We start from the raw sequence: 24,846 nt of genomic DNA on the forward strand, positions 1-24,846 counted from the left end.
CAAAGGAACAGTCCATCAAGATGAAGTCTCAATTTTGAACATCTATGCCCCAAATACAAAGGCACCCACATTGGTGAAAGAAACATTACTAAAGCTCAAATTGCAGATAAAATCTCACACAGTAGTAGTAGGAGATTTCAATACTCTACTCTCCCCACTAGACAGGACCTCCAGACAGAAACTTAAGAAAGAAATAAAAGAACTAATAGAAGTTGTGACCCATCTGGGTTTAACAGACATCTATAGAACATTCCACCCAAACACAAAGGGATATACCTTCTTTTCGGCGCCACATGGGACCTTCTCTAAAATTGACCACATTATTCGAAACATAGCAAATCTCCACAGATACAAAAAAATTGGAATAACCCCCTGTATCTTATCAGACTACCATGCATTAAAATTAGAATTCAAGAATAACACAAATCTCAGAAACCCTACAAACTCATGGAAATTGAACAATGCTCAATTGCACCATCCCTGAGTAAAGGGAGAAATAAGAAAAGAAATTAAAGACTTCCTGTAATTCAATGAGAATGGAGACACAATATACCCAAACTTATGGGATACTTTGAAAGCCATTCTGAGAGGAAAGTTCATAGCAATAAGTGACCACATGAAGAAAGTGGAGAACAGTCACACTAGAGAATTAATAGCACAGCTGAATGCTCTAGAACAAAAAGAAACAAACTCACCCAGGAGGAGCAGACGCTAGGAAATAATCAAATTGAGGGCTGAAATCAATCAAGTAGAAACCAGGAAAACACTGTGAAGAATCAATGAAACAAAGAGTTGATTCTTTGAGAAAATCAACAAAATAGACAAACCTCTGTCCAACATAACCAAAAAACAGAGAGAGAGAGCATGCTAATTAACAAAACCAGAAATGAAAAGGGGGACATAACAACGGACACTGAGGAATCATGAGGGCACACTTTGAAAATCTGTACTCCACAAAATTCGAAAATTTAAAGGAAATGGACAATTTCCTGGATAGATATCAGTTGCTAAAATCAAATCAAGAACAGATAAACAATCTAAACAGACGTATAACCCTTTATGTAATAGAAGCACTCACCAAAAGTCTTCCAAGCAAAAAAAAAGCCCAGGCCCAGATGTCTTCAGTGCAGAATTCTAACAGAAATTCAAAGAAGAGCTAATTCCAATACTCCTCAAAGTATTCCACACAATAAAAGCAGGAGGCTCACTACCAAACTCATTTTACGAGGCTACAATTATCTTCATACCCATGCCTTGCAAACACACAACTAAGAAAGAGAACTATAGACCAATCTCCCTCATGGACATCTATGCAAAAATACTCAATAAAATACTACCAAACTAGATTCAGGAACACATCAGAAAAATCATCCACCATGATCAAGTAGGCTTCATTCCAGGAATGCAGGAATGGTTCAACATTAGAAAATCTATCAATATAATCCACCATATAAACAAACTGCAAAAGGAAAAACACATGATCAACTCACTAGATGCTGAAACATCCTTTGACAAAATCCAGCACCCCTTCATGATAAAGATCCTGGAGAGATCAGTGATAACAGGAACATACCTGAACATAATAAAAGCACTATACAGTAAACCAACAGCTAACATCAAACTAATGGGAGAGAAACTCAATGCAATTCCTCTAAAATCAGGAAAAAGACAAGGCTGTCGACTCTATCCATATCTCTTCAGTATTGTAATTGAAGTTATAGCTAGAGCTATAAGACAAGAAAAGGAGCTCAAAGGGATACAAATAGGAAAAGATTTAAAAACCCTAATTTTAAACCACACACCTATGAACACTTGATTTTTGACAAAGAAGCTAAAACTATACAATGGAAAAAAGAAAGCATCGTCAACAAATGGTGCTGGCATAACTGGGTATTGGTATGCAGAAGACTGCAGATAGATCCATGTCTCTTGCCTTGTACAAAACGTAAGTCAAAATGGATTAAAGATCTCAACATAAATCAAACCACACTGAAACTCTTAGAAGAGAAAGTGGGAGATACTCTTCAATGAGTTGGTACAGGAGACCACTTCCTGAACATAACATTAGTGGCACAGACACTGAGATCAACAATTAACAAATGGGACCTCCTGAAACTAAGAAGCTTCTGTAAGGCAAAGGACACAATCAACAAGACAAAAAGGCAGTCCACAGAATGGGAAAAGATATTCAGTATTTACTCCTGGAATACAAATGGACATTGGGTGCCCATCCCACAATAAGAGATGCACTCTCACCCTGGACTCTTGGGGGAGGTTCTAGGCCCTGCCCTATATGAAATGACAGACTATGGACACCCCCATGGAAGAACTCACCCTCTCTGGGGAAAGGAGGGGTTTTGGGGTGGGTGGTAGGAGGGGGTGGGAAGAAAGGAGGGAAAGGGAGAGGGACATGAGATTGACATGTGAAGAAACCTTGTTTCTAATTTGAATTTAAATTTAAAAATAAATTTCTTAAATAAAAAATTACAAAATCATTTATAGTACAATTAATGTATATTCAATATATTGTTGTGCATTCATGTGTGTGAGTGTATGAATAGATCATTACATTTGACATTGATTCAGGTATTTTATAGCTAACATGTTATGTAAAGAAACATTTTACCTACACAAATAAATATATATTGAAAATGGAAGATATAGGATGAAATGCCAACTATGGAGTTATCTGGTTGTTATAATCATTGCATTATTTTACTTATATATCACTGTTAAATTTTTTATTGAGAAAAGCTATGTATCTAATGCCAAGCTATGTTTTTTTCTAATGTATTAAAGACTTTTTAAAAAGAAAAAAAATGAATGAAATTATATTGTATCTTGGAAAATGAGTACACCCAAAGATCACTATATTAAGCAAATTAAAACACAGAAAAGTAAGTATTGTATTTTCTTTCATTTATGAAAACTCTATTTTGTATAGAATCATAGAGCATTTTATAGAACATATATATATATATATCACGGAAACAGGAAAAAACAAGGAAAATTGTAGCAGGAAGTAGAACACAGAAACTGAACAAAGTGAATTTCAAAGTGAAAATGGTAATAGCATACTTAAAAGGAACTGTCTTTATGAACCCAAATGAGCTGTACAATACACACTCACTAAGTGAAAATAAAGGTTTTAGAGGGAAAAGAGTCCATGGGGAACCCTGGTTCCTCAAGGTCCATCCTGCCTGAAACACCCACTTTACCATCCACTTGTGGTGCCACAGTTTCACTGTCCATATAACGAGCAAGTAATCAATGACGAAATCAGAGAGAAAGAGAGGCAGAATGCTTCACATGCTTCGGTAAGCCACAGTTCTGAAAAGGCGAGAATGCTGAGGAATGGACTGATTTTGGTATCCTGCTTGCCACCCACTACCAGTGTGTTGTTGGGGCCTGGGCTGCTGCCTAAAGCTATATCTGGGTCTGTGACAGACGAGTTTATGTTGCACAGCATGGTCCACATTGCCACCAAGGCCACCACCTCTAACCATGGGGTGTCCATGGGCCACGCTGTCACCAGGGCCATGTGTATCTGAGGGGCGTGTGCTGCCCCCTGGGGGATATGATGACATTGGGCCTGGGTTGCTGCCAGGAGCCAGGGCCCGTGTTGATGTCCAAGGCTTCAGTAACCACTGAAAGCCTTGTGGACGATTTGTTCTGGTCAAACACCTGAGTGCATGTTGCTCTCCAAGGACCATGCTTGCCCTGGGACTATGCTAATCTGGATGGCCTGTGCCACCACCCGGAACCATGGTTTCATCCTCGCCTGGGTTATAGTAAGGGGCTAGGTACTGTGTCTGTGGCCCTACCACAGCCATGGTGGGTCTGAGTCGAAGCCAGGCAGATGGGCTGCGCTGTTTGTGCCATGCCCAATTGGGTGGGCTGCGCTGAAACCTGGGGTCACAATGGCGTCCTAACCTGGGGAGCTGCATGGGACCATGTCTGGGTTCGAGGTCTTACCATGGCCATGCTGTGCTATGTCTGTAGTCCTTGGTGCCAGCAAAAGCCACAAAGACACCTGGGGTCTAGTCTGCTGCCTAATGCAATGCCTGGGAACCAGGCGCTGCCATAGCCAGGGTCTGTTTTGCTGTCTGGGGCTTCTGAAAACATCAAAGTCAATGCCAATGCCAAGGGTCTGGGCTGCCACCTGTGGCCAAGTTTGTATTTGAGGATCTTCCTTACCACGGGGTTCAGGCCTCTCAACATGGCATGGGCCCAGGCTTCTGCTGCGAGCCAATTCTGGGTCCGCGGCCCAACAGCAGCCATGGTCTGGGTTGATGTCCCTTGTGTGTGTTACCAGAGGGTGTCATAGGAAACCTGGGTTGAAATCCAAGAACCGTGCTGAACCAGTCGAATAGCTCAGTGGCCCCTAGTTAGCTGTTCCTGGCCCTCATTGAATACTATAGCACAAGAGATGTTGCTGGACCCTCCATGGGAGAACTAATCCTATCACTCGGGAGAGATGGCCCCACTCCTCAAGATAGGCATGGCAGAGCTAGCCCCAATGGCATGAGCTGGCTCTGCACCTCACCCAAGGGGATGGTCCCAATGGCCACAACTGCCCAGCTCAACTACCACCCAGACTCAGCTCCTGGGTGTTGGGTTGGCCCCAACCAACAGCTGCCCCATCTTTGACCTGCTGAAGTGCACAAAGGTGCTGGTAGTGCAGAACTACAACCTCAGAATCTCCTTGACTCAGGGCAACAAAAGAGTATTTGAGAGGAGTTTTATTGAGAGCCCAGTGGTGTTGGTGTGCCAGAAACAAGATCAATGACTTGTTGTGATGAACGTTGTGTAGGTGGGGCTGATTGGACAAAAGGAGTGTTCTTCAAGACTCCTGGCAGCTCCGGTTGTCACTGGGATGTTGGAAAAGGAGTGGGAAAGATGGAGGGGCCAGGAAGGAGTGTTGTTCTGTTTTTAATATATTTGTTGGGGGCATCCTGCAAGGGTGGGGGACAGATAGGCAGGGACTGGGAGGAGAGCAGTATTGGGTGCATAATGTGAAATTTCCAAAGAATCAATAAAGAATGATGTCTAAAATTAAAATAATAAAGTCTTTAAAATTGAAGATTTAAATCAATGAAATGAAAAGTTAAATCGCATAAATAGACTGTGATTCTTAATATTGTCAATTTGACTATAATGTCATGGGAAGAATTCCACCTCTAGGCATACCTGTGAGAATAGATTAATTATGCTAATTGAGATGAAAAACATGCCCACTATAGGAGGCCTGGTTTCCTGTTTGCAGAATCCTAGACTGTAGAAAAGGGAGGAAGCCAGCTGAGAGCATACACAGCATGTATCATGCACTTATTATGGCTGCAATGTGACTACATACTTCAAGTTTCTGTTACTTTGGAAGTCAGTTAAGCCCAGCAGTAAGTTGCCTGACATGGTAAACTGTATCCTTGAATTGTGAACCAAAATATTTTTTTAAGTTGCCTTTGGGGAGGCTTTCTTTGTTTTGTTTTGTTTGGTTTTATTTATTTTTATTTAAGTTACAAAGAAACTTGAATCCAGTGTCAATCCCAGCTACCTCTCCCTCACCTCCTCCCCTGCCATCCCCACCAGGCCCTCCAGTTCCCCACCCAGTCTCCACTCTGATATACAGGGAGGGTGAGGCCCTCAATGGTGGGTATCCAGAGTCTGTTATTTGACCCAGAGAAGGGCCTAAGCCCTCTTATAAGAGTCAAGGCTGACAGAGCATCCCTCATTGTGGAATGGGCACTCCAAATTGATTTATATGCCAGGGATAAATACTACCCAAGGCTACGTAGATTACCTAGGCTCCGAACTGACACCCACATTAATGGGGTCTGGGTCAGTCCCATGCCTTCCACACAGCAATCAATCTGGTGTCCAATTCAACTGTTCAGTTCAGCAGATTCTATTGGTTAAACCAGCCAGCTCTTAACTCCTTTGCTCATAATTTCTCCCTTTCTGTACTTGGATTCCAGGAGTTCAGTTCAGGGTTTAGGTGTGGGTGTCTGCCTTCGTTTCCATCAGTCTCTGGATGAAGGCTCTGTTTCCCAGATGCTCTGGCAGTGGGATTGTCTGCTGGCACTTCCCTGATTCTTGTCTAAAATCTGTATATGAAAGATTACATACTATGTTTCTCCTTTTGTGACTGGGTTACCTCATTCAGTATGGATTCTTCTAGTGCCATCCATTTGCCTGCACATTTCATGATTCCATTATATTTTTCCTCTGAATAGTACTCCATTGTGTAAATGTATCACATTTTCTCTATCCACTCTTTAGTTCAGGGGCATCTAGGTTGCTTCCAGGTTCTGGCTATTACAAATAATGATGCTATGAACCTGATCTTTGACAAAGAAGCTAAAATTACACAATGGAATAAAGAAAGCATCTTCAAAAAATGGTGCTGACATAACTCAAGGCTGACATGAAGAAGACTGCAGATAGATCCATGTCTATCACCATGCAGGAAACTTAAATCCAAATGGAGAGGCTTTCTAGCACAGCAACAGAAAAAGAAACTAAGACACAAGGTGGTAGAGAAGTGGACTGTTTCTGTGAGGAACTTAAGTGATTCTTTGGCCTCCCTCTCTAATGGTTCTGGCCTGAAACATGCAAGACTTTGGTACTTTGGACTAGGAAAGCTGTCCCATGTTGGAAGGAGAGATTCGTGGGCAATTTAAGAAATCTGAGAGACATGGAGACAACAGAGGCCAACTCCTTAGGTTTCACAAGGAAAGCTATCATGATATTTTGGCCGAGAATCTGCCTTCATTCTCTCCATATTCTTAGAGCCTGAAGGAAGCTAAATTTAAAGATAATAGCCAGTTAATTTTGCAGAGCACAATTCAAGACAGGGAAGCATAGGCTGGATAGAGGGCTCAGTGGTTCACAAAACTGATGCCCTTCCAGAGCATCTGCACTCAATTTCCAGCACCCACATACTTGCTCACAACATCTACAACTTCAGTGCCAAGAGATACAGTGCCCTTTTCTGGCCTCCATGGGCACCAGGCACACAAGTATTGTACAGGAATACATGCAGGTAAAACACCATGCACAGAAATTAATAAGTTTTAAAAACAGATAGTATTCAGGCTAGTGCTGAGAAAGCAATCGTGACTCTCTTTTTCTCTTCCTTTTAAGTTTAAGTAAGAAACAAGCTTGCTTCTCACCCCCACACCAAGCCCCCCAGTACACAATCCAATCTCCATTCCCATCTCCAGGAATGGTGAGGCCCTTCATGTAGGATCTCCAGAGTCTATGATTTCATCCAGGGCAGAGCCTACACCCTTCCCTGAGATTCCAGGCAGACAGGGCATTCCTCCTTGTGGGATGGGCAGCCGAAGTGCAATTGTAACTCTTAAAGTGATCAGCACTATAGGGAAAGCTTCTGAGGGCAAATCACAACTCCTTGGAGACTCCATCTTGTGATGATCCCAATACATTAAAAGAAAGAATGACCAGGGAGAACACCTTCCTTTTTGTTCAAAACCAACTGCCTAACAAAGAGTTTTCTCTTAACCTATAGAACTTCTGTTTTATTTTGTGTGTTCAAAATTAAGAAATCTCAGTGTTTTCCATATGTGGAACTGTTTGGGAAGTCCACTCCACAACTTTACAACTCCTCCTCCTCCTCCTCCCATGGTTCAGGGAACACTGCAGAAGAGGGTGGCAGAAAGACTCTAAGACCTAGAAGATAGGGAGGTATGTCACAAAACAATGTCTTTAAAAAGATGACAGGCAGAGGCAGTCAATTATCAACACCTAAAATTGCATCCACAACACCCAAGTCCCCCATATGATCTATCCTAGTCTCTATTCCAGCATACTTGATGGAGCAGTTCACAAGGCTGCTAGTCTGGTTGATTAGCTGCAGACTGTTGAGAACTGTCTGGGGAGATAAAGTTGGTTTTCTTCAGAGATAGGTTACCTGGTTGGTTGTCCGTAGTACAGTGGACAGCTCTACACCCATGTGCATATGGATAACAAATTGGACTCAGTTGATTGTATATAAAACAAATGAAGTTGGTAGGGATGTTTGAAGATATACTCAGAAGTGAAGGGAGGTGGTGCATTTAAAAACAAAGAAATCCATGAATGAAAGAAAAATAACTCAGATAATTCAAAGGAACGAACAAAAGTGTTGGGAACTTTTTATGGGGACTTTTCAAGTTTTATGCTTAGGATGTTTTGAAAATTATGTTTAATAAAATTTGAGGTTAAAGAATACCTATTAACTAGCCAGGTAATAGCACATGCCTTTAGTCCCAGCACTGGGGAGGCAGAGTCAGGTGGATCTCTGTGAGTTCAAGACCAGCCTGGTCTACAAGAGCTAGTTCCAGGACAGCTTCCAAAGTCACAGAGAATCCCTGTCTTGAAAAAAAGCTATCGTGTTTCCTTAATTTTGACACTTCACTAGCACCTTCTTCTACATTTAACTAATCTACTTTGGAAAGATAGCAGACTTTTCTTCAAGTTCATGTGGTGATATATAAATTTATGAAGGAATAATTACATAGAAAGACAGGATTCATTAACATTTGTTATGCCTATTTTGTTTTTCTATTTGAAAATACACTATAATAGCTTCCTCCAAATGAAATTAAATCTTTAAAAGAAAAAAGGAGAGTGTGTGAGTTATCCCAATGGCTCTGAGTTCTTGCTACTCAATCTCAAGGACCTAAGTTCAGTTCCTACTATGCACACTGGGTGACCAACAACTGCATATAGCTATCTCCTGGACATCCAACACCTCCTGGCCTCTGCCCCTGATCACAAGTGACATTGTGACCACCCACCCCCCAACACAGACAAAAATAAAAAATAAATCTTTCAAAAAATAATTTCCAATTGAATATCCACTCACTCTAACTCCTGCAACTTGTCCTCTAAACTCTGCATTCATTGTGGCACAAGTGTCTCCCCCCACAACCCCACACAAATAAATAACTGCAATTTGAAAAATAAAATAATCTATTGAAAAACCTAACGGCTGTCTACTTAGATATGTTCTTTATCTACATTCACTCCCTTCACCATTTTAACATGTCCTAACTTCAGATAAGCTACATTCAGACAGTTCTAAATGAGGACTCCAGAGTTTCTTCTTCCGCCAACTCAGAAAACCTATATTTAATTTCCTTCTCAACTCATGAATTATGTATCTAATATTTCTAAATTTTGTTATTTACATATTATGATTTTAATAAAGAAATTAAAACCACATAAGTTGGTGTAAGCTAAAGAAATATTTAATATAAGTAAAAATGCTCATAGAATTATTGGAATTTCTGTGGGCTGGCTTCAGGTACACTGACCTTTTTGCATCAACATACATTATAATAATTGTGTGGATTTTCCCTTTACTTTATGTGCTCATCAACCAAATATAATCTTATTAACTCTTTATTCTGCTAAGTGTATAATCATTATTTTCTCCAACCTATTTAAAAATTTACAGTATAGTCTATATCACCCTTTCTTTGTTTGGTTTAATAGAGAATATAGAGAAAAGAAGGATGGTTGCATTAAAGTCCTCCAATGCTCATACATTGGAAATTTAACCCTCAATGAAATAGTGTTGAGATCTGAACCTGGAAAAGATGATCAAGTCATGAGATCACCACCCAGGGTACATGCCTTACTCTAATACTATCAGTTGTAGTAAATATTAGCAACCTTAGAATCATAATAGAAAATAGTAAAGTCTAACACATTAGAAGGGATAACATAAAATGAAAAATAAAACATAATGCAAATGTACAAAATAGGAATTTTGGCAATTCCTAGATGCCCTCTTAAATGCCATTAAAGGGTGTTTGAAGAAGGTAGTAATACATTGGAAACTGCTTTAAAAGAAATGCATGGAGAGCTTCCGAATGTTACCTATCATTTCTTTCTGTCAAAGGTAAGCTCAGTGGTAATATTGACCAATTTACGATGTATTCATTCCCTCTCTTCTTTGTGTATTACCTCCAGGGTGGCTGAGAACTTCACAAAAAATAGTAACCTGAGCCGGCAATTGAGTGAATACCTCCGGGGGAATTGGAGTAAGGAGTTCAAGAAACTGACGGATACCCTGACTAGTCAGATCATTTCCCTGAATGCTACGCACCTGGAGATGCCCACTGTCAATGCTGTTTTAAATACGCTTAAACAAACTTTTAGTTATATTAAGGAATGGGCTGGTGTGGGTGTTATGCTTTCCATGATGTTGTTAGCCATTTTTGTCTGCCTGTGGTGTCTATTCAGGATTAGGAAGTCGCAAAAATCCCAAGCTGCCATGTTGGTACAGGCCTTTGTTGCGGTGGAAGCAGGACAATCCCCTCAAGCATGGTTATCCATGCTGACAGACAAATAGGCCTCTGTTTCACCTTTGCTGAGTGAGTGATACGTATCTGATTCAGTCATGCTCAATGACGGGCACCTACCCTTCTTGCAAAACGAAAGTGTTCTCTACAACCTAAGACATGAGCCTGTGAGGGCGACACAGAGACTCTATGACAGGTAAGATAGGGACACTGGGGTTGAACCTAAGACAGAGATGACTGAAATCTAATAACAGATAGATACGGCTACACCTCTTATATAAAAACCAAAAAGGGGGAAGTGTTGTGAGCTGCAGAGTACTGTGCCTATAGATGGCGCAAGTTTCCGCATTCTGGCAGCCGGATGGCGAGTGCTCTCAGTAAGTAAACAACTCCTTATTTGGAGTAAGGCCACATACCCTTCAAGATCTGCTTGTTGACAACCTATCCTAGTGTGCCACCTGGGTGTAGTTGATTGGCTATCGCTGAGTATATTAAGCCCTGACTTCCTGGGGTCGGGGCCACTCCCTATAAGCAAGTTTCCCGAATAAACTGTGAGAAGGAGATTCCTCGTTGCTGCATCATTCTTGCTGGGTGAGGGTGGTCGCAACACAAGTGAATCTCAACAGATATAAGAAATCCCTGCATCCTACAAACCACCATTGATTAAAGCTAAATATCAACAACAACAGAAACAATAGAAATATTGCAAACTCATGGAAACTGAACAGTTCTCTGCAGAATGAAAAATGGATCAAGACATAAAGAAATTAATCACTTTATAGAATTGAATTAAAATGAATCCACAATATATCCAAACTTATGGGACAGAATGAAAGTGGTACTAAGGGTAAAGATCATAGCATTAAGTTCCTATATAAATAAATTGGAGACATTTCATATTATCAACTTAACACCATACTAGAAAGCTATAGAACAAAAATAAGTAGTCATATCCCAAGAGGAATTGACTCTAAAATATCATCAAACTGAGGGCTGAAATCAATAGAATAGAAATAAAAGGAATAATAAAATGAATCAGTGGAACAAAGATTTCGTTCTCTGAGAAAAGCAACACGATAGACATATACTTATCTAAATTAAAAGTCAGAGAGAAAATACCCACATCATCAAAATTGGATGTTAAAAGAGGTACATAACAACAGATATAAAGGAAATCCAGAGAATCATAAGGACACACTTTAAAGCTTGTACTCTACAAAATTGGAAAATATAAAAGGAATGGATAATTTTCTTTTTAGGCTCCACTTAACCAAAGTTAAATCAAGATCAGACAAACAACTTAAATAGACCTATAACCTGCAGTGAAATAGAAACAGTCATTAAAATTCTCCAAACAAACAAACAAACAAACAAAAAAAACAGAGGCCAGATGGGTTTAGTGAAGAATTTTTCTTCAAAGAAGAGTTAATACCACCAATGCTCATCAAATTATTCTAGAAAAATAGAAACAGAAGGAACATTGACCAATTAATTTCATGAGGTCACAGTTGCTCTGATACCCAAATAACACAAACCCCAACAAACAAAGAGAATTACAGAACACTTTTCCTTATGAACAGATGCCAAAATACTCAATACAATACTTGCAAACTGAATCCAGGAACATATCAAAAGATCATCCACCATGATCATGTAAGCTTCATCACAGAAATGTAGAGTTGGTTCAGTATATGAAAATCACTCAATGTAACACACCACATAAACAAACTGAAAGAAAAACCCACATGATCATCTCATATGAAACACAAAAGGTCTTTGACAACATAAGACAACTTTCTGAAAAGAATGCCAATAGCCCAGGTACTATGATTAACAATTAATAAATGGGACCTCATGAAACTTAAAAGCTTCTGTAAGGCAATGGACACTATCATTTGGACAAAGTAGCAGCTTACAGAATGTAAAAATATTTATTTGCCACCTCCACATCCAACAGAAACCTACTTTCCAAATTATATAAGAAACTCAAGAAACTAGATATCAAAATCTCAAATAATGCAAATAAAAACAAGTTACAAATATAAAGAGAATTCTAAATAGAGGAACCTCAAATGGCTGAGAAATACTTAAATGTTCAACATCCTTAGCCATCATAGAAATGCAAATGAAAACTACTTTGAGATCCTATGTTAAACCTGTCAAAGTGCAATAAAACAAATGATAGCATATTTTGGCGAGCACGTGGGGTAAGAGGAATACCAATCCATTGCTGAGGGCAGTATAAGCATTCATAGCCACTATGGAAATCTGTGTGGCAGTTCCTCGGGAAGATGGAAATCAGCCTACCTCAAGATCCACCTATACTAGCTGAGATATGTATTCTCAACTGATCATCTCTTGTAGCCACTCAGTGCTTACAGGGGCAAGATTAGGTTGAATTCCATTGAGTTGTTGGCCAAGGGAGCACCATGGAAATCTCCAAGCAACCCAGGCTGGTGCAAAAAGAAAGGGTTGCCCTCTGCAAACGTTCTGTGTAACTCCATTGTTGAAGACAACATCTACACAGGTTATTTAATTTGGTCATATCAAGCTGGTGCCTACATGGGAAATATCACCCCTACATTTTAGTCTCTTTGGTATAGGAAGGTATTCTTAAGGCTACCAAATGAAAAACATGGACACCAACCGAGACATAAAACTTTTGACCTACAATCTATCCTGCCTGCAAAATATGCTAGGACAATGGTGGCAAAGAAATTGTGGGAATATCCAACCAATGTCTGATTTGACTTAATACACACTCCATGAGAAGAAATCCATAACCAAAACTAGTCAGGTAACCAAGTACCAGAGACTAGATAGTTCAGAGACCTAGAGTAAAATCTATTACCACTGGCCTGAAAAAAAATCAATGTATTGATTCCTAATGATATTCTGATATACTATTAGACCTGTGCCTTTTTCAGCCATTATCATATTGGCTTCAACCAGCAGCAGAGACAGATGCAGACAGCCACAGCCAGCCATTATGTGGAGAGAGAGTTTAAATTAGAGGTATCCATCAGCTTCCCTCCGCTAAGCTCAAAGAATCCCACAGAAGAGGAAGCAAAAATTGATAGAGCCAAAGGGAATAGAGGACACTAGGGGGAAAAGGCCCTGTAAAGCAACTAAACAAGATACATATGAGTTCACAGGCATAAAAGTAGTAAGCACAGGGCCTACATGGATCTATACCAGGTCACTTGCATATATATTAGGACTCCTGACTATGAGAACAATTGTGTCTCTGACTCTTGTGCCTACCTTGGGACTCTTTTTCCCCTGTTGGGCTGCTGTGTCTAACTTTGATATGATAACTTTTATTTCATCTTAGTATGTTTTACTTTGTCATGTTGATTTTTATCTTTCTTAGAAGCCTGTCCTTTTGTAATGATAGACAGAAACGGAATGGATCTGGACGGGAAGCGATTGCAGTTGGGGAGGAATTGGGAGAAGCAGAGGGAGGGGAAACTATAATCAGGAAATATTTTTATGAGAAAGCAATCTATGTTGAATTTTAAAATAGAAAGAAAACCCTCTTGTGTTGCAACCAGGTCATGGCTGTGCTCCACTTGCTAGATAATTGCCAACCAGTCAATGCAAATATTTAAGTTTAATGGAAGAAGCTCCTCATTTGTGTTTCTTTAGCAATGTTGAAACTGACAGAAGTCTCAATTGGAGTGAGCTTATGCAACTGCTATTTTGAAGGTCCCTGAAACAAACAAACATGTTAGATGTAAATATATTTGACAGGAAGGTTTAATAGCCATAATGATTGAAATTATTTTTATTTTAGTCATTTGAAACCTCAAATCCAAGTCAGGTGGTGGTGGCACAAACTTTTAATCCCAGCACTCAGCATGCAGAAGCAGGCAGATCTCTGTGAGTTAGAGGCCAGCCTGATCTACTGAGCTAGTTCCAGGACAGCCAGGGCTACACAGAGAAATCCTGTCTCAAAAAAGCAAAAAAAAGAAGAAAGAAAGAAAGACAAAGAAAGTAAAATATAAAAATCCTTAAATCCAAAATTTTAAGGCGTATTTCATGATGTTTATATAAAAAGATTATAATCCATTCTGTTTTACTAACTTGAATTTTATAACTTCTAGAAGTTAAAGGTTGGAGGCTTAATAAACTAATAAATTTATCTAGGTGCTAAACATTGCTTTGATCTATCTCTCTGAATGATTGCCTTAGTTGATACAAAGATCATTGACTTGAAACAAGATAGTATTATGATTATGTTTGCATCTTATGACCAAAACTGACAGCTTCAATATTTGTTTATTAATTAGACAAAAGTGATATCAGGAAGTGGAAAATGATAGAATGCTCTTGCAACATTTGCATAACTTGCAAATCATGTGTGTAAGAATGTCTAGTTCCATAGCCTATTATGGAATGTCCTGCTAGTTTGTCATACAAACATAGTCACAACACTAAATTATAGTTTCTCAGAAAAGCATAGTTCTCTTTTAGTTATAAAAACATACTTATAGCCCTTTGACACACATGATTCCTTCTGCAATTGAATAATATATGCCTTACTCTGAATACAGAATTCTGATCTTGATAATAAATCTGAAATGAGAGTTGTGTTAATGAATAGTTGTAAAATGGAGAGAAAATCTTGTTTTATACTTTATAAGCAATAAGAGTACAACATTTGAAAAATAAGTGCAAAAAATCTTCTAATTACAGAAAAGCATTTCAAAAGTGATTCTGAAAATCAAATGCAACATTTAGGATTTGCTCTCAAAACGAAGACTGGAGTCCTCCATCATTATCACAGCAATAATGGTGAGCCAAGTGAATTTAAAAGATGGTTACATGGAAGAAGGAAGAGACTAGAATCTTGATTATAGTAAATTTAAATTGGTCTGACTAGATGTGGTAAGTTTAGCAGAAAGGCAACGGAAATTACACAGGAACTTGGCATCGATTTCAGAAAGTAGACTTGATGCCTAATAGCCAATTTTACAGCTTTGAAAGCTCATAGAATCATCAAATGTATTTGGGTAGTTTCTTTAAAAAGATACTTTCTATGCAGCTTGATTTTGAGAAGTTCTTTTCAGATTCAGTTAAGCAAGTTCTATTAATCTACTAGAAATGTGATTAGTTTTCAGGAATGTGCTTTCATGTCACTTTATAAATCATGTTAATCTAGAGCTAGTAATAGCATTGAACATCCAAATTTGAACAAACTGTTCCTATTGACTATCAATTAATAATGCTAGTCCAATAACTTCAGTAATGTAGAAACACAGTGATTTACCCATAATTCTCATTCAGGTTGTAAAATAGACATTTGATATATATGGATTATAAGATACAGCATTTTCAAATCCATGTTGTGATAATTTTTAACTTTCTAATTTAATTTAGAAACAATTTATTTTACATATAAATTCTAGTTCCCTCTTCCTGACATCCTGCCATGCCCCTCCACAACACCCATCTCCCCTCCCCCCTGCTCCCCATCAACTCCCCAGGGAGAGTGAGGCCTTCCAAGGGGGATCATCAAAGTCTGTCACATCATTTGGGGCAAATCATTTCAGGCTGAGAGAATATCCCTCCGTGGGGGAATGGGCTCACAAAGCCCATTCTTGCACTAGGAATAAATACTGGTTCCACTCCAAGAGTCCCCTTAGACTGCCCAGGCCTCCCAACTGTTACCCAAACTCAGGGTCCCTGGTTTGGTACTATGCTGGTTCCCCAGCTGTCTGACTGGGGTCCATGAAGTCCCACTTGGTCAAGTCAGCCGTTTCTGTGGGTTTCCCAAAAATTGTCTTGACTCCTTTGTTTATCACTCCTCCTTCACTAAACTTGATTCCAACAGCTTGACTCAGTGCTTACCTGTGGGTATCTGCTTCTGTTTCTATCAGCTAGCTATTGGATGAATGCTCAAGTATGACATTTAAGGTAGATATCAATCTCATTATCAGAGAAGGTCATTTAAGGTAGCCCCTTCCCTATTGCTTAGATGCTTAGTTGGGGTCATCCTTGTGGATTTTTTGACATTTCCCTAGTGCCAGATTTCTCTTTATTGCTAAAATGGCTCCCTCTATTAAGGTATCTCTTTTCTTGATCTCCTCTATTCCTCACCCAACTCAATATTCCTGATCCCTCACATTCTTCTCTATTCCCTTTTCCATGCTCCCAATTTATTCAGGAAATTTTGTCCATATCCCCTTTTCCAGGGGACCATGTGTGTACATACTAGGGCCCTCCTTGTTTCTTACTTTCTCTGGCAGTGCAGACTGTAGGCAGGTAGTTCTTTGTTCTATGTCTAAAATCAATATATTAGTGAGTATATACCATGTTTGCCTTTCTGTGCCTGGGTTACCTCACTCAGGATGGTTTCTTCTAGTTCCATCCATTTGCTTGCAAATTTCAAGATTCCATTGTTTTTTTCTGCTGAGTAGTACTCCATTGTGTAAATATACCACATTTTATTTATTCACTCTTCAGTTGAGGGGCATCTAGGTTGCTTCCAAATTCTAGGTATTACAAATGAATATGCTATGAACATAGTTGAACAGATGCTGTTGTTATATATCAATGTGCATTCCTTGGGTAAATGCCCAAGAGTGGAATTACTGGATCTTGAGGTAGACTGATTCCCATTTTCCTGAGGAATCTCCATACTGATTTCCAAAATGGCCACACAAGTTTTCACTCCCACCAGCAATGGAGGAGTCTTCTCCTTTCTCCACATCCTCTCCAGCATAAACTGTCATTGGCATTTTTGATTTTAGCCATACTGACAGGAGTGAGGTGGTATCTCAGAGTTGTTTTGATTTGCATTTCCCTCATAGTGAAGGATGTTGAACAATTTCTTAAGTGTCTTTCAACCATTTTTTATTCCTCTATTGAGAATTCTCTATTTAGTTCTGCACCCCACTGTTTAATTGGATTATTTGGTGTTTTGGTGACTAGCTTCTTGCATTCTTTGTATATTTTGGAAATCAGCCCTCTGTCAGATGTGGGATTGGTGAATATCTTTTCCCATTCTGTGGGCGGCCATTTTGTCTTGTTGATGGAGTCCTATGCCTTACAGGGACTTCTCAGTTTCAGGAGGTCCCATTTATTAGTTACTGATCTCAGTGTCTGACCTAGTGGTGTTATGTTCAGGAAGTGGAATCTCTGTAGCCCTATAGCCATTGCATTCTCTGATACCAATTATTGTTATTGATCTAAAAGATTGCTTCTTCCCTATACCTTTACAAGAAAAAGAGAGGGAAAATTTTTCCTTCACATTACCTACCTATAACAATCCTCAACCAGTTAGAAGATTTCAATGGAAGGTTCGGTCACAGGGAAAGTCAAATAGTCCTTCTCTGTGCCAGTATTTTGTGCAAAAACCAATGGAAATAATTTGCAAACAAAATCCACAATCCATAATTTACCATCATATGGATGGCATACTTTTGGTTGATTTAAAAGAAGAAACAATGGAAACGATGTTTGTTGGCAGTAAAGGAAATTTTACCTCTTTGGTGATTCAAGATTGATGCTGAAAAAATATAAAGATGAGTTTCTATTAATTATTTAGGTTATAAAATAGATCTATCAAAAATATACTGCATAGCCGGGCTTTGGTGGTGCACGCCTTTAATCCCAGCACTTGGGAGGCAGAGTCAGGTGGATCTCTGTGAGTTCGAGGCCAGCCTGGTCTACAAGAGCTAGTTCCAGGACAGCCTCCAAAGCCACAGAGAAACCCTGTCTCAAAAAAACAAAAAAATATACTGCATAAAGTACAGATCAGGAAAGATTATTATCAGACTATTAATAATATTCAAAAAATACTAGGAGAACTTTCTCAACTAAGGACAATTACTGGAGTACAAGGGCATGATTTAAAACACCTAAAGATGGCCCTAAAACTAGACAAGGACTTAAATAGCTGAAGATGAAACAGAATTAGAATGGGTGGAAAAGAGAATGCTAGAAGCACATATGGACTGCTGTGGATCCAAAATTTGACTGCATTCTGGTTATTTTGCCATCTAATGAATACTCCTCAGGGATTTTGATGCAGAGGGAAGGTATCATGTTATAATGGATATTTCTGTCACATAAACAGAAAAAGGAAACACATATACAGAAACGAACTCTGATTTTATTTTAAAAGGTAAATAAAGGGTTCGTCAACTAACTGGAAGGGACCCAACAGAGATTATAGAACCTTTAACTAATGAGGAAATTTCATCCTTATGGGAGGATATTGAATATTGGAAAGGGGCTTGCAGTAACTTTTTGGGAACAATTACTAACAATTATCCTGAAACAGAGAGAATCAAATTCAGAAAGATAACAATTTGGATCCTTCCATATATTGCAATTTAAATGCCAATCTCTGGAACCCCTGCATTCTACACTGCTGCAAACAAGTCAGGAAAAGCAGGTTTTAAATCAGGAAATATAAGTAAAGTACTTCAAAGCCCTTACAACTCTGTACAAAAGGCAGAGTTGAATGACATTCTCATGGTACTTAGGGATTTCACAGAGCCTCTCAATATAGTTACTGATTTTTAATATGCAGAGACAGTCATTTTATACATAGAGATCGCTGAATTTATTCCTGACAGTATGGAATTAACCTCATTGTTTATACAATACAGGAAACTATCAGAAATAGGATTCATCCTACATATATATATATATATATATATATATATATATATATATATATCATACATCAGTTCCCATACTGGTCTGCCAGGTTGTCTGGAAGAGAAAAATTACTCTTAAACACCAAACCATTTCTCCAGTCCCAATTTATTTATGACTGACTAGTATGTCCTTGTTAATAAGGATCATATTATTCTTATGCATTCATATGTTGATTGCTACTTAGATTGGCTCTACATCTTGGCTATTCTGAATAGCACAGCAGTAAACACTCCTCTATAAGAATCTCTGCTGTATATTGACTTTGATTCCCTTGGCTTTATCTTCAGAAATGACATATGTCTTAGTCACTGTTCTATTGTTGTGAAGAAATACCATGACCAAGGCAAGTCTTATACATGAAAACATTCAATTGCAGGCATGTTTATAGTTTCACTGAGTTAGTTCATTATTACCATGGCACGAATCACGGTAGCAGTCAGTCAGACATGGTTCTATGCTGGAGGAGGAGCTAAGAGTTCTACGTCCTGACCAATATATATATATTGCATATATATTGAGAGAGAAAAGAGAGAATGGAAGGAAGGGTATGAGGAAATAAATATCACAAAATTTGCAGTGTTTGGTGTTTTCTTTGGTGTAAATATTCTTACCATCGTTAATTTTTAGATGCAATTATTCATTCCATTAATATATAAAATGTATATTAATCCAAATTTGCCAAGTCACAGGACTAGTACATGACATGGCCAGACACCTATTTCTGGGCCATGGATGGACTTGATGGCACTGCTCACCTCCCTGTAGCCAAAAACATTTTGCCAGTACATGAGCAATCGTGTACTAGTGTAGAACAAACCTCAATATCTTACTTGTTTTAGCATCTCCTCACTACTTACCAATGTTAAGTTTTAAAAAGCTAAACATGCAATATAACTGGATAGTATCTAATATGTTTAACAAGTTCACTTGAAATTTCAATAAGTTAAGTTGTGTAACAGTTTCAGTCACATTTCATTGAGATTCTTACATAGGGATAATTTCAATGCTGTAACTTACTAGCTGGTAAGTGATTTATATAATGCCACTAAAGAAATCTTCTCATATCAAAACCTTCAAACAATATATATCTATGTTAGGATATTCATTTGAATATAAGACAGAAATAAGAATTTATTTTACTTTTAGATACAGTCTTCTTGTGGAACAGAAATGAGTGCAATATATTTAAGAAAAGAATCACCATATTTCATGCCAAAATTATTGTTAGCTGGCCAAGGGAACTCATTACCTAGTTTCCACTATGACTCCTTCTTGGAATAAGGCTACTATTATACTAATGGTTTTGACATGTGAATAAGAATCAGAATAATAAAATATAATGTAAGTGCTATGTGAGTTTTGTATTTTACCTATTGCCTTTTTGTGAAAGCAACTTGTAAGAGTTTGAGATGTGATTTATAATCTATTCCATTTTGTTTGTCTGTTTTTCTTTACTTTGCTAATTTGCTTGAAGAAGGTCATTAGAGAAGAATAGATAAAGAAGTTGCTTCTACTAATCAAATGGAAGGAAATAAACCAAATGACTTAGCATATGGTTCTCAGAGAGAACACTGAGGCATACAGCCAATACACAGTATGCATTAGAAGTCCTATCAGAGTGTGGGGATCTGAAAAGAATTTTGAAATTGGGATTTTTCTGAAAAATGTCCAGACTCAGTTTATGAACATTCAAGGCTGACAGGTGATGAGACGGCATACTTCTGGTTGGGAAGAATTTTCTCCAGCATTCAAAATTCAAGGAGTGTCTTTTGGGCTTTTTAGTGAGGCTTATGTATTAAAAGTCACACATTCAATTATTTCATCTAGGAAGCTGTTTCCTCTTATGACCAGGCATTCTGTAAAGAGTGGTTCAGAATAGAAGACTTCTTATACTGCCCAAATGTGTAATGTTGAGTCTTTGCCTGCCCTTAGCAACACTTAGCATCTGGAGGATGGAATTACACATTTTCAACAATTGCTATAGGTAATTGATCCAGAAGTCATGTGAGAGTAAACACAGATGGAATATCTTAATACTCAAAATATGATCCAGGCTATCATTATCTGCATTCACTTGTTGGTTATTAGATATGCAGAATGTTAGCCCAGCTAATATATAGTCAGAATCTGTATTTTAAACTATTCTCCTAGTGGTTTCTGTATACATTATTGTTTGAGAAACTCTATTCTAATCTTTTGACATTGCCACTAAATAATCAGCTAGTCTGGTCTAGAACAACTATTGGTAGTTATACTTCATGGAGAAGAACACATGAAAGATATTGATGACTATATTTTTGTTGTATTTTTAAATTTGCTCATTATTTTTGAGGTTATTAGGAAATTTTAAGACTCCAGTACCATTGCCTTGGAAGAAAGGCTTGCTTTAAAGGGGACAGAGCAAACTATTCTCTGCTGAATAGAGTAAGATAATGTTCCTTGCAAGCATGTTGTTTAGGAGACTCATGGCATGATGTTCTATCATAATCTCTTCAGTTCTTTGAAACTGTGCACCTAGGATGCTCCCTTCTGCAGTAACAATATGAAGTGTGGTCAAGTGGATTACTTGAAAACCATAGCTGGCTTTGTGAATTCACTGAACTAGAAACCATCACAGCCATTTTCTGAAATCTTTATTCACAAACAATTTGGTCTTTAACAATTCCAATTTCATGCAGCTGTATGTTTTACTATCTTCTCAGTATGTTTTAAGCACTTACTGATTTAGAAATTGCTTTTCTACCAGCCTACAATAACCTTCATAGCCCACACTCAGCCTTTCTTTACTAGCATTTGCCATAATGGTCAACCTATATATAATAGATGGAAAAGGATTGTCCTTAATTGTACAATTTTGTAATAGTAGCCTGGGACTTTTCCCTGTTAAACTATCACTATACTATAATTATTCCATTGAATTACTGCCTTCTTTCATTTTATTTGTTTTTCAGGTCTGTGGATTGAACCAAGGGCCCTCTATAATCCAGGCAAGTTACCTATTACTGAGCTTTATATCCCTACAAATTTGAATTATTCATTAGATAGCTCTTATCAGAGGATGAGAAACATATTGCCTTGCTACATTAATGAGCATAGATAATATATAATACTTTATAATTGATAAAACTTTTCAAAAATCTAATAGTATCTGATGGAGGAAATATATTATATCCCCCTCAGAAAAAAATACACAGGTCACATGAAATAAATTGTGGGATTAGAATACATTTTCAGTTTATTTTTCTTTCCAGTAAACTATAATGTCTCAAAAAGTTTTGGATACTAATGCTAGGGCTCTACCCAAATGTCTCTTAGCCTGAGTCATTTGTTGTTATTTGTGTTTTCTTCCATTTCACTTGCATTTAAGATGCAAAGTCAGCACAACTACTCTGCTTCACTCAAAATTCTTTCCACACTTATTACAGTCCAAGATAAAGTACATCAACAAGAATGTTAATTTTTACCATTGTTAATGCACAAGAAAACTTGAAAGCATTATTTTTAGGAGATATACATAAGCAGATATGAACCAGTCTTAAATTTTATGACCCTTAGTAAAGAGTTTAAGAATCATGTGTAATCTAGTAATGCACTTAAGTAAACATACATGCATACATGCTTTAGTGTTTGGCTACCCCTTATAGTATAGTAATTTCTTCATTTTTTTCTTCCCCAGAACTTTTCACTTCTATTTACTTTCCTAAATCTGAGCACAACAATTTTAATTAAGAGTACATTGAGCTTTCTATTTACCTAATTAGACTGATTGAGTCTAAGTAGAAAGAATTCTCATCTTTCTCCTGTAATTTTCAGAGAAATATCATTTCCAGCACCATTCATTTCATTAAAATTTGCTCGATGTGAAGCTGGACTTTTAAACACAGACTACTTGGCAACTGAATAATTTCACCATGTACACATGTGATTAGTTCTTAAGTGTCTACTGTATCCCTATTGATGAACATTTAGAATAATTCCTTTATCTTTCAGAAGATCACCATTCTGATTAGTGTCTGTTTATATCAAAATATATTCAACATATGTGTTTTTCTTTAACACAAGCTACTGTCCTGTGGCACTTCTTTTATTTCTTCATTGTTTTAAATATCATTTTCCCTATTGGATCTATCTTGTTAGACACTGGAGAGACTATAATTAGAATAGAAAACATGCGTTCCTCTTTTTCTGAGTTCAGAATTTAACAAGACCATAACCCACTCAGTAGAAAGATAACAACTGCTCTGGTCCTTGTAAAGAATAGTATATAACGCAATGGAAATGGCATTCACTGTGACTGAAGAAAGGAGAGACATGAAACTGTAGCTCCATGTCAGGCAGGTTAGTGGAGGAAGGGGGAACTTCGAAGAACATAAACAAAACTCATAACACTGAGTGTGCAAGGTGTAACAGAGACCATGGTAAAGGTGAAAATACCCAGGTTATTCTGAGATCTGGTAATTATCATGTGACTGTTTGATTTTACCTTGAATACTATGGAAATTTACTGGGTAGCTGTCAACACTGTAATAAGGATTATTGAGTCATATTAAGTTGGTCTAAGGAAAAATAGTGGCTTGGTGCTCAACATTTTGAATTTGTGGTACCTGTGAGACATCCAAGTGACATTTAGACATTTTCTAGTGGGAAAATAGATAAATGTTGCCTTTCAGAATGGACATTAGATTGGAAAGGTACACTTTTAAACTGCTATTGCAATAGTCCACTTTATCTAGTTTCCTTTTCTGGAGATCCAGTTAGTTACCTGTGGTAGCCAATTATTTCTGTATATATAAAAGATAATTCCAGAAATTAATGATTCAGAAATTTTATTATAGTATACTGATATAACATTTTTATTGAGTTATTGCTGTTAATCATTTATTGGGTTAGTTCATAAACTAAATATCATACACATATGAATAGATTATATGATTTAGGAAAAACACTATCTATGATTTGGTACTATAGTTTTAAGCATATGTTGGAATATTTGTAACGTATTATTCATTGACAAGTGATGATTACTGCATATCTTGAAGCTAAACATGTTTTTGTGTATAGGTTCACTTGTGGCATGCTGTGGCTGCTGTCAATATAAGAGTTAGCTGCCTTCTGTAGAAATCTATCAACATAAATATTACCAATATCCCAGGAAGCACACTATTTACAGGAGTTATTATTGAATTTTCATTTTAAAGAAATTCTATGTTTGATTTCTATGTATATTAAAACATGAAAATCATGGATTATAGACAGTCCATAGTATTGATAGGAAAAGGTGTAGATTATGGAACCTACTTTAATTCCATAATCAATTATTAATCTCAAAAATTTACATTTGTATGGATTTTTGTATATTGCTAAAATTTACAGTTGTTTTTGTTATACTGTGATACTGCATATATGTTTCTACTCTTGTGTTATTTATTTTTGTTACACTGAACACATATTTCTGTTTTCGTTTAAGGTATTGTACATATCCAGCTTGTTTAATTACGTAATGTAAAGTTTTTAGTCTTTGAAAGCTATTTAGAATAATAAAGAAATATGGGTTAATAATCACCCATAACTATCAAACTTATAGTCATATTAGGTATATTCTCAAGGTGATATAGAGAAATATTTTAGATTGGTGATTGTCAAATACTTCAAATACCTACAGAATATAGTGTTTAAAATATTTTAATAATATAAGGCTTTTCTTGACAATAAGGCACATCTGCTTCTGGAAGCACAGATTTACTTCACAAAAGGAGGATGGTCATCAAAGAGCCTCCATATTGGAGTTTAGTTTCTTTGTGAAAAATGCTAGTCACTTAGGTAAGAAATTGCCCTTGCCTTGACTATTCTTCCAGTGAGGATT

The sequence above is a fragment of the Mesocricetus auratus genome, unplaced genomic scaffold, assembly GCF_017639785.1.
Source record: "Mesocricetus auratus isolate SY011 unplaced genomic scaffold, BCM_Maur_2.0 Super-Scaffold_100003, whole genome shotgun sequence".
Taxonomy (NCBI): Eukaryota; Metazoa; Chordata; class Mammalia; order Rodentia; family Cricetidae; genus Mesocricetus; species Mesocricetus auratus.